General features: G+C 43.5%; 1 long non-coding RNA gene across 1 annotated transcript in view; it reads right to left on the bottom strand.

Moving 5' to 3' along the window:
* Nucleotides 1-6: 6 nt before the first annotated feature.
* The window catches only part of LOC126505166 (uncharacterized), a 59,920-nt gene continuing 45,299 nt past the window's right edge, over nt 7-14,627 (bottom strand). The window contains exons 5-7 of the long non-coding RNA XR_007592831.1: nt 11,329-11,386; nt 5,132-5,202; nt 7-2,099 (exon numbers count right to left, since the gene is read on the bottom strand). This is a non-coding gene — a long non-coding RNA (uncharacterized lncRNA). The remainder of the gene's footprint in view (nt 2,100-5,131; nt 5,203-11,328; nt 11,387-14,627) is intronic.

Below are 14,627 nucleotides of genomic sequence, written 5' to 3'. Positions count from 1 at the left end.
GGGAGGGGGAGAGGAGTGGGGGGAAGGGAAAAACAGTGGGAGGAGGGGGAGGGAAAAGGGAGACGGGGAGGGAAATGGGAGGCGAGGAGGAGGCAGAATTTTTTTCAATAAAAAAATTATATTACAAAAAAAGGCATAAACTCTCCCACAACACAACAGATTTTTTTACTTCCATTCTAAAGTGAAGACATTATTAAAATATATAGATTGGTTTAAGAAAAAAAAAAAAACTTCCAAACCTGCCCACATGGCCATCCAGACCAGGTTCCCTACATCATTACCTGGGAAAGCTAGATTTTTATACTGTGGTACCTGAAAATATAAAACTACTGGGGATGCTTATTGAAAACCTAGTTCTTCTTGGGACTGGATAACTGTTCGTAAAAATTATACTTCCAAAGCAAAGCTCCATATGGAGCACAGGAACCTGTGACATCTCCCACACTTGTCTCCCAGGGGCAAGCAGCAGGATTGTCTCCATGGGTGTCAGGAAGGACTTGGGGCATGCGATGGTGTTTCCCAAACAAGATACAGCAGCAAGATTTAGGTGCCACCTTCCCAATTATGCTAAGGTAGAGAACCAAGTACTATCTGACCAGGGCCTGCTGCTGCCGACTGGACTAAGCTACTCTCCCTGCTTCTCTGCTGACACCTCCCACCACCAGCCAAGAACTATTCAACCTTGTGCAGGGAGCCTTTTTCTTGCTAAATAGTACTGACCCCAGCTTGACACAGTCTTGCTGGCTATGCCTGTCAGCAGGATCTCCCTATTATGAGAAAATAGCCTCATCTGGCAGTTTCAACACTCATACGTCCTGTAGATGGGGGCAACAGAAAAAGTTAACCTTAACAAAAGTATGTTTGGGGACTCCAACCCCTCAACATCAGTACCTGTGTAACCTAACTCTCCCAGATCCCAAGAGGACAGGAAACTGGTACCTGGTGCTCTCTATTGATCTATGATGAGCCTACAACATTGGACTGCTGAGATTCAGACCTCTTACTAAATTTATCAAGGGCAAGAGTTACACTCTAACAAGGGATAATGGTTAAAAATAAAAATAAAAATAAACAGTTCCCCCTTCATAAGCAAAGATGACAGGACCCAAACTTCTGTCCTGCTTGCTTAGAGTTACTCCAAGATATTTTTTGGTATTCATGGCTGTTTAAAAGGAGGATGTCTCTTTTATCCTAGGTGTAAAAGAGATACATTTGGGTTGTTTTCAAAATCTGGCTATGATAAAGTTATTCTGCTATAAGCATAGCTGAGCACAGGTCCTTATGGTATGGTTAAACAACTTTTGTGTTTAGGCTCAAAAGGGGTATTGCTGAGTTTTAAGGTAGATATTTGCCTAATTTTAAAAAATAACCATACTATGATCCAAAAGGGGCTTTCCTTTTGTTGACCTGATCATAGTGTCTCTTCTCCAGCCTCTAGCCTTTGTACAGCTTTCTACATGGACTCATTTATTAAAACTGTATTTTTAAATAATGCAAACATTACTTTGACTGAAGATAGTCATAATGCTACGAACTGTCCTGGAATATGTGACAGGGAATAAAAAGAATCACCAGGTCAAGAGCCAGCAAGGAACTAAGCCCTAGTTCAACAGACTGTAAGATACTGAACCTATGGACAGTTATGCAAGTGAGTAAGATGAGGCCCATCTCTCTTCACTTCCTGCCACTGAAATCAAGTGTTGGCTGAATTTCCTGAAGCTAAGCAGGAAATCTATGCTCATGTCTCTGTCAGCTCTAGAAAATTCCTGCCTTCTTTGGTGAATGACTCCTTCCCTTTGCAATGGAAAGAATGGTTGGTCCCTCTCTGGCTCTCTCTTGCACTTAAAAGCAACATTATGATTATACTTGGCCCACATAGATAATCCAGCAAAAAAATTGTTTTGTTCCAAGGGTCGTCTAATTCAGCTTTCTTTCACCTGCATCTTTAGTTCTCCCTGTCCGTATGCTAGTCGGCCCTGCAGCATCTGCTCCCTCTTCCGTGGGTCACAGAACAACTGCAGTTTCCTGGGCAGCAGCGCCACCTCCACAGGCATGGCTTCATACTCCTCGCTGTTGATGCTGAAGGACCCCTCAGTTCCCTGCAGAGAGAAGGGGTTCTGAGTGCACCTCTGTGGCCTCATGGATGAGGAAGCATCTCTTTTGAGGTCAGTCTAACAAAATCTCCCAGGGCTCACTGGTCTCTCTCCAGCTCACTGTAGGAAGTTTAGGCCCTACCAGGTCAAAAGGAGCCAACCTGGAGTCTGCCTGTTGTCAGAGGCCCTGACCAATAAGGAGCGACCTAGTGATGTTTCCTGAGTGCCTAGCAACAGGCATTGTCAGAGATCCTGATCGTGCCTAGCCAATGAGAGACAAGCATGAGATGCCAACTGTAAATGGATCAGAACGCCTGGGTGCTGGGAGGGTTTATAAGCTTTTCCCTGTTGTTAAATAAGTCTGCTGTAAGCCTTCTACCTGACTCCCAGTGTCTAGGACCTTGACACCTCACCTTTTCGCCCTCTCCCCCGAGGAAGACGTTAGGGCCCAGCAACATCTGGCATCCGGAACAGGGCCTTCTAACACAGGGTTGGAGCTTGCCTGGTCAGAGTCCTTTTTTTGTTGTGGCTGTAATTTTTGTGTTTTGCCCAGAACAGGTTCTAGTCACCTTCCTCTCCTCACCCCCAGTGCTGCAGTGTCCCCAATATGGTGTATTTTCAGTGAAAAGGTTCCTTGGTCCCTTCGGCAGGTGAGCACAGGACCCCCATCCTCTCCTTCTTTTGAAAGGCTCCTCAGTCCCTTTAGCAAGTAAGCACTGCGATCCCCATCCTTTCCTTCTTTTGTGTTGTCTGTCAGCCCATTCAGTTAGGAAGGCACATGTTTTTCTGTTTCGGTTCGCCTGGCATCTTCACATAAGGGCTGACCCCACCAGGAGGTGGACCGAAGGCTGGGCTCCCGAATGCCGACCCTCATCCAGAGACATCATGTGAGCATATGGCTGTGGAACCACAGGAAGTCCCCACTAATCACTAGACGCAAAGTGATAACTAGTGTCCGATGATTTCCCACCCCTGTTGACTGTTGATTGCCAGCTGTCCCTCTCAGAGGGATGCTGACAGGAGGGGTGGGGTGATCTGTGGGAGTGCCACATTCTCCTCAGCAGGGAGGCAAGGGAGATGAGGGCCCAGAGGCTGGCTGTCTAGGCTAGAGGTGTGAGCTGTGACTGGTACGAGCTTCCTGCTTGACTGAGGTCTCAGGACGCAGTCTGGTCCTCGCATGCAGGTGACACTCGGAGGCATGGACTCGGAGGTAATAGGCTTCCCTAGCCTAGCACGCCATTTCTGGTGCCTCGCTCCCCTCATGTGAGCGGCATAGGCCTCTGCCCTGGTGCAGGACAGAGCACGCAGCCCCAGTAAAGCAATCGGGCACAAATACACTTGACCTCAATGCATATGTACCCCATTTCACTAGTTATGATAAATATAAAAAGTGGGGAAAGTAAACAGGCAGGAGTTTAAGCCAGCCTGAGCTACCTGGGGAGTTAAAGGCAAGCTTGGGTCTAAGAGACCCTGTCTCAAAATAAACAAACAAACAAACAAAAAGAGTAAAAAGTCTATTATCTATCTTTATTTGGAAAGAATTCTTTCCTGTATAGATTTGTCATCAGCGTTTCAAAAGCTGCTTCCCCATGTTCCACTAAGATATTTGTTAGGGTCCAAGAGAAGCCCCCAAAGAAAGATCAACAGCCACGTATACAATAACAAGAGCACTTTATTGGTTCCAACACTGGGGTGGCAAAATGGCAATCCCCCCACTCCCCAAAGAAGCTTACAGGCTCCATTTAAGTGGAGTTAATGGAATTCGAGGAAGGAGGGATATATCTGGGGTTGATTGGTAGAGGAATCAGTCTTGGAGCTGACTGGTGAGAACTGACTGGTGGGAGGCCAAGTGGTTAGGTACTTTCTGGTGGCAGGGTAGGGAAAGCTATCTTTAGCTTGTGGAAGGCTGGGGGGCATCTGCTGAGCTAGCAGAAGGGCTTTGGGACCCTGATGAGCCTGCAGAAGGACTAGTCGGAGTACCTGATGGCCACCCTTATTGTTGTTTTCCGGAGAACTCTTGCTTTCCTCATTCTAGTGAACTGAAACTAGGGTCTGGTCTCTGTCAGGGCTCTGGTCTGCTGTGCACCTCCCCTCTAGCCTTTTCAATATGCAGTGGACACATGAATTACACAAATTTACTTCCCTTAGGAACCAAAAGGAAACTTGCTGATAAGAATGCTGACGACAGCGCCATCTAACTGAGGGATACAGGGCAAGTTTTGTTTGGTGTCAATTTTATAAAGGAGCTTTGAATATGGCTGCCACCACTAGCCACAATCACTCAAGATACTGTGTGATCTGTGCACACTGTAGAGGGACAGCCTTTTCCTTCTTCCTTTACTATACACCGAGAATAATCAAAGGCTGCAAGGAGCCATTCAGTATCTGAAGAATTTGTATCAAAGGCAAGAACAACACAGATTAATGAAAGCCATTCTGCTGCCCACGCTGGAATCGATAATGACGCAGCCATGGAGACGCAGCTGCAACAGCAGCAATGTCCAATCCCTAAGTGGGCACGAGAGGGAGCACCAGGACAATGCAAAGGCAGCTGAGCAGATTACTGGTTGGCATGGGAACACACAGCTCCACAGATACTTGGGAGATGTCTGGAGGGTTACAGAATTCTCAGCCAATGAAGTTCCAGCTGAGGCAGTACTTAACAAATCAGGCAGAACTCTGAGGAGTCTACTGGATTACTAAAGGGAAACCTGGGAAATGTCCAGGTATGCAGTGTCCTTTCAAGTTTGTCCTTGATGTTCTGGGAACAGGGAGACAGAGGGAATGCATGCACAGTAAGAGATACTGGGGAGTGAGGCTCACTGTCAAAAGCCTCCTGGAGACTGACAAGTAGTCCTGAGACAGTAGACATGATTTCTTCTGTTTTACAGAGGGCAAAGGATTCAGACAGACAGACAGGGAGACAGACAAGGCCTTTGCCGGGTCTCCATCTGAAGTAGACAGCCCACTCCGAACAGAAAGGGTTGACAACACAAGTTATTTCATGAACCTCCATTTCCCACAAGCAAGGCACTTACCCTATGGTTATGAAATCTCCTTTGCTGACAGTATCAGGCTCGATGCAAATGTTCGTAAAGTCTTCTTTGCTCTAGAAAGATCAAGAATATGAACGTTAAGACATGGAAATTGGGCTAATGCAGCTGTCACCCACAGGTGTCTGTGTTCTTTAAAATGTTCGAAATGTAAACATGATAAGCAACCCTTTCTATTCCCCAACAATCATTGTAAAACTTTGTGGTTCTATCCGTACAAAACCCTGAAAGATTAATCTGTAGGGAAGCACTGTGGCAAGAGTCGCGATTCCTGTGCCCCTCCTCATTTTGCTCCTAGTTATTAACTAAGAACATTAGCCCAGCTTTGTGAAACAACCCAGCACTTCTGTGTGACTTTCTTGGAGTTCAAAACACATAGACCCAGGAGAAATACACAAGCCTCTGAGTCCTTGCCAAAGCATCAAAGGTACCACCAAAGCACAGCTGAATCTACTAGGAATCACACACACGATGCTCTGACCTAATGACTGCTCAGAGTCCACATTTCACTCTGCTACGTGCTGAGTGTCAGTGGAAGGAATTTCAGCAATCCCCGAAATGTTTGGTTTACGTCACTAACAACAACAACAACAACAAAAAAAAAAAGCAAGGAGTTTAACCCACAAAGAACTTACATTTCACAGTAGAGAGTGCAGGGAGTAGAACAATAAGTATATTTCAGAATACAGTTGAAAATAGGTATACTAGAAGTACATCAGAATATATTACAAAATGTCATAAATAGACGAGCCTCAGATGACATTGGTTGTAGTAACTTTTAAAATATTTATTTACTTTATGTATTTTGCTTGCATGTATGCCCATATACTACATGTGTTCAAGATGTCTATGGAGGTCAGAAGAAGGTATCGGATCCCCTGGAACTAGAATAAACTGGTTGTGAGCCACTGTGTGGGTGCTGGGAATCGAATCTGAGTCCTCTGAAGACCTGGGTCTTCTGGAAGAGTAGAAATGTCTTCTACTGCAGAGCCATCTCTCCAGCCCCAGTGACCAATACTTTAAAGAGAGCAGGAGCCAGGAAGTGAGCAAGAAGAAATATCTTCATCTACAACAACAGTCTTCAAACAGCAGGTGCCCGGGGGGGCTGGCCGACATCAGGATCCTGTTTGTATTTGCTGGCTAGAAGTTAATTATTATACAGAGACTCAGACTCTGCTATCGTTCTCAGAGTTCCTTGGTGTGGGAGGTCCTTCTGTCTATGTGTCGCTTTTATTGGTTAATGAATAAAGGAACTGCCTTGGCCTGTTGATAGGGCAGAACTTAGGTAGGCAGAGAAAACTGGACTGAATGCTGGGAGAAGGAAGGATGAGTTGGGGAGACACAATGACGTTACCATGGGAGATAGATGTGCTGGATCTTTGCTGCTAGGCCACGACCTCGTGGTGATACACAGAATAACAGAGGTTTAAACTAAGATGTAAGAGTTAGCCAATAAGAAGCTAGAGCTAATTGGCCAAGAAGTGATTTAAATAATACAGTTTCTGTGTGGTTATATCAGTTCTGGGCGACCAGATGAACAAGTGAACTTTTCACCACGGTTCCTTACTCAGGGGCCTGCTGTGAAGCTCAAGAATTTTCATTTCAAACCATATCCAGGAATCTGATGCTGCTGATCATATGTTGGAAACCACTATTCTGTGAACAAGCCATCCACACAAAGGGAGTGCCCGGCAGAGGCCTTCAGGTGGCTGAATCCCTGGAATGTACAGAGAATGGCATAGAAATCTACGTGTCTGAGAGACTGAGTGGCAGGGCCAAGAGAAGCAGATGAAGATGGGGAAGAAAGCATCTTGTTGGCAGGGCTCTGCAGACCACTGTAAGGAATGTGTCTTTTAGGTTGGGTGAAATGGAGAGCCATGCAGGGCTCCAAGGAGGTAATGTTATGACTTTTGTAACAAGGCCACTCTGCCCACTGTGCTCTACCTGCAGAGGCAGGTGAGAGCCAGGGAGGAACATGACAGAGAAATGAGTGGGAGCAGCAAAGGTGAAGCAGATGCCAGGACAATAATATGGGGGGATGATGGGACATGGCATTGGGAGCTGGCCGGGAGCAGGAGGGAAATGATCTAGTCACCAAGTCTAATTAATCCACAGAGGATAAGGGGAAAGAAAACAGCATATTTAAGCTTGCAGCATGTGTTTTCTGGTAACAGCCAGAGACAGTTATCAGAAGTCTCTATGACTGCACTAGGTTCTGCAGTATAAAACAGCCATGCAGTACTTAATATGTTAGTGTGTTCGCATTCCAACAGAATCCACAGAAACTTGAATCTGTGTGACTCCATTGGTGAAAATGTAGCGACCCCTCGCTTGAAGGCGGCTGGCAGGGTGGGCCTGTGGTTAGCCTCTGCTGACAGCTGCTCTGCAGCTTTGTTCGAGGCAGTGATGTGGCCTGGAAGTGGCACCTGCTGTTAGTCTCCAGATTTTACTAGAGGTATTGTCAGCCTGGACTCAGACTACTTTTGTCCCATTACTGAGGAAAAGCCTTTGAAAGGATCAACACCCCAGAACTGACAACTATGTCATGTTTACCTGGTCTTGTTATGTGCCTGAATCTCCTAGGATGGGCCGGGTTCCTGGGAGGAGTTCTTTACCTCAGGTGGCTTCTCATATACATACATCAGTGAACACGCAGACGAAGGCTACAGACGTCTGTGGATCCCTGGCTCACCCCTCAAGGATGCTTTCTTTTACTTTGCCCTGCATTCTCATCACCCCGATGGCCCTAAATTCTCAAAGATGCCTTCCCTGAGGAGACCTTGGGTCCCTGGTGAGCCCCGTCTCCATTCAGTGGCCTATGTCAAGCAGAGGGCTGGCAGAGACATGAGGCACAGCTCATCTAAGGGCCTCCTTTCCGGGATCCCTGCCCTACGCTGTTTGTTTCTGGCCAGTTCTGCCAACAGTCATTTCATTGATTTTTCTTCAGTGTTTAAGGTGCAAAGGTAAAGCTATTGCTTGTTCTATATCTTGGCCATCTCCATCTCTCATATCCATTCAAAAATCAACTCATATTGGCAGGTTCAATGAGAACCTGATTGTCTTAAGGGAAGATGAAAGGATATTTGATAGAATTTAATGTCTAAGATATTTAAAGTTAATAAAACTCTTGGCAAACCTTGCAAGTTTTCTTTATTAGAAACTTCCTTATCTAATAAAAGATATCCAAAAAATTATACCGAATTCAAGAACAAAGCAACGGCTCCCATAGGGCAACGGCTTCCAGAAGCACTACTCCTGTGCAGCACGGAAGGCCCCACAGGAAGTAAGGAAAGACAAGGGTGGTAAAGATGAAGTCTTTAAAAGGGAGAAACAAAACTGGCACTGTTTGTGTTGATATAGCAAATCTTAAAGAACCCATAGGCTACATCATAAGAATTTAATTAGGATGCTGATTCAATATAAACACAATCAGACAAAAATCAATTACATGTCTGTTTCTTTAGTCAGAGAATGATGTTTTAAGAGCTATATTGATAATCGCATCAAAAGTAAGATAACCAGGAGTGTATTCAGTAACAGGCAAATATTATAGACAAAACCATAAAACTCCATTGAGAGAAACTGAAGACATCAGTAAGTGAAGAGATACATCACATTGATATCCCAGAAGGGTCAATACTATAGAAATGCCATTTTTCCTCAAATTGATCTATAATTACAAGACAACCTTATGAAACTTTTATGAGGAACCTAGTAAACACCCTAAAATATTTACAGAAATCATGGAGCTGAAGAGATGGCTCAGGAGATAAGAGTGCTTGCTGCTCCTCCAGAGGGGCTGAGTTCAGTTCCCACACTGGGTGGCTCACAACCACCTGCGCAGCTCTGGGGGAAAAGATGGGCGGCACTTGAATAAACTGGCCAAACAACTGGCTACTAAAATGAGTAAATAAAATTGGAGCCTTGTCTTCATCAATTTCCTCCACAATTCATCAGTTACCTCCACAAAGCTCAGTTTCAGGTGGCAGCTTTTCTCTTTTGAATAAAAATGAAAACAACCACCTCATAAAAATCAGTTTAAGTTGATTTTCACTCAGCCATAACTGGTGAGCATTTTGCCACATTAGTAAATACAAAGATCACATATTACTTTAAATAAAAGCATGATATTAATTTAATCAATCTATTTAATTTGTTGCTGTTAAAGAATAAACATGTTTTATTAAGAGATATTAAATTTCTGACATTCTACACTCTTAAAGCCATTTTCATACTTGGAGATAATATTTTAATGATAAACATTTCAAGCTATTACATGACAGCTACAGTACCTGAATATTGTAGCAATAGGAGCGGCAGGGCTGCGTCCCCGGCACCCGGCCGCCCGCATGGCTAGCTTATGCCCGAAATAATTACATGGAAACTGTATTCTTTTAAACACTGCCTGACACATTAGTTCCAGCCTCTTATTGGCTAGCTCTTACATATTGTTCTAACCCATTTCTAATATTCTGTGTAGCTTTACGAGCTGGCTTACCAGAAAAGATCTTAACCTGTGTCTGTCTGGAGTGGGAGAATCATGGTGACTCCTTGACTCAGCTTCTTTCTCCCAGCATTCTCTCTGTTTACTCCACCCACCTATGTTCTAACCAATAAAATGGGCCAAGGCAGTTTCTTTATTATAATTAACTAATGTCCTTCCTCCATCAGAATTTGCTTTGCAAAGTGGTGAGGAAAAAAAAAAGAAGAATGTGCTCCACTAGTGACAGCACAGTGTCACAGACTTTTGTAATCAGCACAAAGATGAGAGCATTCAGCGTCCTGAATGTGGCTCACCTAGAGCTGCAATCACAGCTCACTCAGTTCAATGCATCACAGAGATTAACGCATCAGAGAACAATGGCAAAGGAGCACAAGCAATATCCTGGGAATACACTGTCACCAAAGACTAAGAATAAAGAAAATGTGTAATAGAGATTTTATCTTCTTTTCAAAAATCCCCTGAACAAAGGACTTTCCAACCTCGTCAATTCACGGTGGTTTCAGAATTCTTTGTAAGTACACTAAGAATTTAACTGTTCACACCCACAGCTAAACAATTATACTTTTTAGGACAAGGGGTATGCATGGGTTCTAGACTCTTTATAGACACTACCAAAAATAGTGTTACAACTTACAGTCTCCTGAAGGCTAGGAGAAAGGTCTGTCCCCATGCACATCACCCTGAGTGCTACTGTGCTGTGTAACACATGGAGATTTCAGGTGGTGTTTCTTTGGAATTGAACACTTTTTTAAAACCTTATTATAAAATGTGGTTAAATGTTCTCACATAGACACATGTGGTATATAGTCTGAGGGTAGCATAAATAATTTATGTAAGATTCTTCGGGAAATGACTCAAATTGTGGTCTACATGAAAGATGAACACAGTATATAGTTCATCTATTGAGTGATTTTCCTATTTGCTTTTTCAGTAATATGAAATAGTCGAGACTTTTTTCTATGCCCCCTACTCTCTCATTGGCAATCAAACCTAGGGCGTTATACATGCTAGACAAGAGCTCTGCCACTGTACTATGCTACAACCTCAGACCTTATTACTTTTTGATATATTCTATATAGAGCACAGCCCAGCAGAACTTTGTGATGAGGAAAATGTTCTGTATCAGTACTGTCCAGTATAGTAGGTACCACACTTATTTAACCAATACAGTTTAAAACCTACTGATAATATATAGACTCCAATATAATTAATTTATCCATAATTGACTCCAAATCTTCAGGTCATTACCAGGTACTAATATAGATACACATATTAATGATCCAGACATTCTGTTCAAGGTTTGTCTGGCAAGGGTGTGTGAATGAGTAGCAAAGGCAAGTATACAAGACAAATAAATATGGGTTTTTTTTTCATGAATAGAATGAGCATGGATAGATGGATGGATGGATGGATGGATGGATGGATGGATGGATGGATGGTTGGATGGTTGGATGGATGGACGGACAGACGGACAGATGGACAGGCAGACAGACAGACATGAGGGGTGCTTGTCTATCAAAACAAGAATGTTTTCTGTAAGTAAAAATCAAATACCCCCATGTTAGTGTTAGAACATGTGATATGGTTCTGTATCAAGGAATTAATATCTCAAATACACACATCACAAAGAAACATTGAATTAACATAGGTCAGGTTCTAAATTGTAAATCGCTTTTACCTGTAGAGTGCTGAAAAAGTGGGCTGCTTTGATTTTCAGTGGACCAAGATACCAGTACCTTAGGAAACCAAGATGAAAAGAGGAGAAGAGTTACCAACGTGTTAGAAATCATCTAGGACAATCAATGCATCAGGATTGTACCTCTGCTATGACTGGCTGCTCTTGATGATTGGCTAGAGAACTGTAGCATAACATGATACAGTTTTAACCTACATTTTAATGGCACACTTAATAATATGCAATTAGATGGTAGAAAGATTCTTGTAGTTAATAAGAGATGTATTGCCTAAATTTACAAGTCATTATAATATAGACTTTTACCCATAGAATAGATTGAGTATACAGTCAAAAGATCAACAAGAAGAGAACAATAAAGTCACATAGAGATAGTGTATTATAGATGCTGTGTGACCCAATGTGTTAAAGATAGAGGACTGGGTCGTATTACTCACATTATACAGCTTTATTATGCCAAGTATAAAGCCTCAGAGGAAAAATTCATTACATGCTGTTAAGTGGGTAAAAGCTACTAGAGAGAGGAAGATGCCAGGTTGCAATCAGAAAGTGATATAAATGCTACTCTTTAGATGTAGCTGTACCTACTTGACTGCTCCTGACTGATTCATGTCTGAAGGCTTTTATTTAGCTCCTATTACATATATGGAGAAAAATACAGAAGAACACTGTAAAATTCCTTCCTTTGCACCCATGATTTGAGAAGCTAACAGCTCCCAAATAACACTAATAAGTGACGACATATGTTGTAGTATAAACTGATCACTATTTACTGGTAAGAAAAGTAAAGAAGAAAGAAAACAGTGTGGTCAACCTGTGAAATAAAAGACACAGGATAAAGCACAGGTACTGAAGGCGTAAGTCACAAACAATGCCACGCCAGTTTGGAATTATGATAGGGTGGTATTTATTTAAAGAGGAAAAAACTTACAGATCACCGTCCCAGACAACAGCCCTCTGCGCAACCAGGAAGGGAGTTGAGTCGCAGGCGGAGCAGGAAGTGAAGAGAGAGAGCGGAGGGAAGTAGCCATTTTTTAAAGGGAGAGAGACCACGCCCCAAAGGGCTGGTATCTCAGCAACTATTGGTTGGAGGAGCGGAAGGACCTCCTGCGACAAGGTATGGAGCAGAAAGTGACTGTAAGGGACCCAAATCTAGATGACAAAAGGGGGGGTGGTGAAATAACTCAGGTAGAAAGAGGGATCGCAGCCAGAGAAAGGGCAAGGCTTAAAAATAAAACAGAGAATTGGCCATTAGGGACGATGGCACAGTAAGTTGGGCCCAAATTCCAGAACAAGGAAGTCAGATAAAGCCAAAGTGGCATCATTCTAAATTATCATTCAGATTAATACTGTGAGTGTATCTATGAGGGCCTTAGATATTTGGTATCTTATGGTATTTTTGAACCCCTCTCTCTATACTCCCTTTTCCCAAGCAGAAAGATGCCCTGATTCAGGCTGTCCATTTCTAAAGTATCAGCAGTCCCTTGTACCTTTTCCAGTAGTGAACTTGACTATGGTTGTAGTCTTCCAGTGGCCAGCAAGGGAGTGGTTCTTATTTTACACCAGAAATGACTCAGCAGTCAGTCCTAGCCAAGGTGTTATATGACCACCTGCAGATCTTAAAACTCATGGTTCAGAAGGCAGCCCATATATGAGCAGGGAGATGAGCTGTTCCTAAGATAGCTGACCTGCACTAGTGCTGAACTGTGGATCAGAACACCGGGAAGTGGTTTGTTCTGAGCAGACTTTCTCAGAGAAAGCTAAGCAATTCTCCCAGCGAGCTGTGGGAATCCGAGATGACAGACCACACCCAAGGTAACCTGTGGCATCAGCATAGCCATGGCACACTCGCAAACAGAAAGACGTGAAGCATTTACGACTGTGGTGCAATGAGATACAGCAGGACTCTCCTCCTGACACTCCGCTCTCAGGAATTCATCACCAGGGACAACAGAGTGAAACGTGTGAGAAATCTCTGTGAAGAATGTTTAGCAGTCTGTCCATAACTGCGAGAGAGGTTCTTGATGAGAGAGCTGTACACTAACTCAATCTTAACTCAGTGCCTCTCCTACAACCATAAGCCCTGGGCTCTAGGCTAAGGAAGGACGGCACCTCCACTAGAAATGAAATGAACCTTGGATGTTGTCTCCTTCAGTCCTGCCTCAGGCAGCTGGCCCATCCTTCTTTCCTAGGCAGAAGCTTCATTCCACATGAGTCTCCAAAAGTAATTCTATCCCCATGAGAGCCAGCAGCAGCCTGCCAGGCGCTCCTCTTGAGCCTGTTCTTGCAGTCAGCAAAGCCTTGACCCTTAGAAACATGTGTGCAAACAGACGTGCCCTTCTCTTTATGCCTATTTCTTGTCCATTCAGCCTACAGACTCCAAACTTTTACCTGGGTGCTCGCTCCTATTTCATTACCAAAACCCAATTCAGGTATCTGAGCCAAAGGATTTACTTGCAGACTGCTGTTTTAAAAGCTCAACAACAACAACAACAACAAAAAGGTTTTTTTTTAACGTTAAAAAAACGTTTAAAGAACCATCACGTATGAACACAGCAACCCTTTACTTGCTAACTTTGACACCAGCATCTCTGAAGGATCCCCATCAGAGGCCAGTCATTTCAAACACAGGTTTCTCCTTTTCACCCTGGAAGTTAAATACAATCGATTTAGCTTCAGGAATATAGCAAATTCATAGTATCCAGAAAATGTTCTAGGTCTACTTCATACCAAGCCAAACATTTTATATGTAAGTTCAAATATTAAAGCAATTAACACTATGCCATCGTAAAAGTGCTTGAATGATCCACACTTGTATTAGGTCTCATGAACCTACTGGCAAGGGAACGTATTAGCTGTAATTCTGAGTAGTTAAATTCCAATGGCTGAAGACTGATAGATACCAGGCCCCACATTCCAAGAGAAGTACAATACTACACATAGTTTGCTGGAAGATAGAAGGACCAACTTAGATTCTCTCATGCCATCAATTCTCTGCCATGGCCAATATAAGCTAGGATCAAGACCTGGGCAGGGAGGATGAAGGGAGGATCTTTGGCACGAGAAGTTGCTGTCCTGCAGAAAGTACATTGCATCTTGTGCTCATGGGATCGAGGACTCCTTCAATCCCAGCACCAGCATCATTTCACTGTGTCCAAGCCAAGCAAGGGAATTTGTTAGAGAAACACACAGTAGGAGAACCGTACAAGGAGACACTGACTGCTCACCCTCTGCTGTGCACTGTCATGCAGTAGAATGGCGTTGCTACTCTCTGTACTAAGACA

This window comes from Alexandromys fortis, unplaced genomic scaffold, assembly GCF_014885135.2.
Source record: "Alexandromys fortis isolate MF-2015 unplaced genomic scaffold, M_Fortis_MF-2015_v1.1 scaffold_57, whole genome shotgun sequence".
NCBI lineage: Eukaryota > Metazoa > Chordata > Mammalia > Rodentia > Cricetidae > Alexandromys > Alexandromys fortis.
The sequence above is the reverse complement of the archived record's forward strand: the minus strand, read 5'-3'. Positions and strand labels throughout refer to the sequence as shown.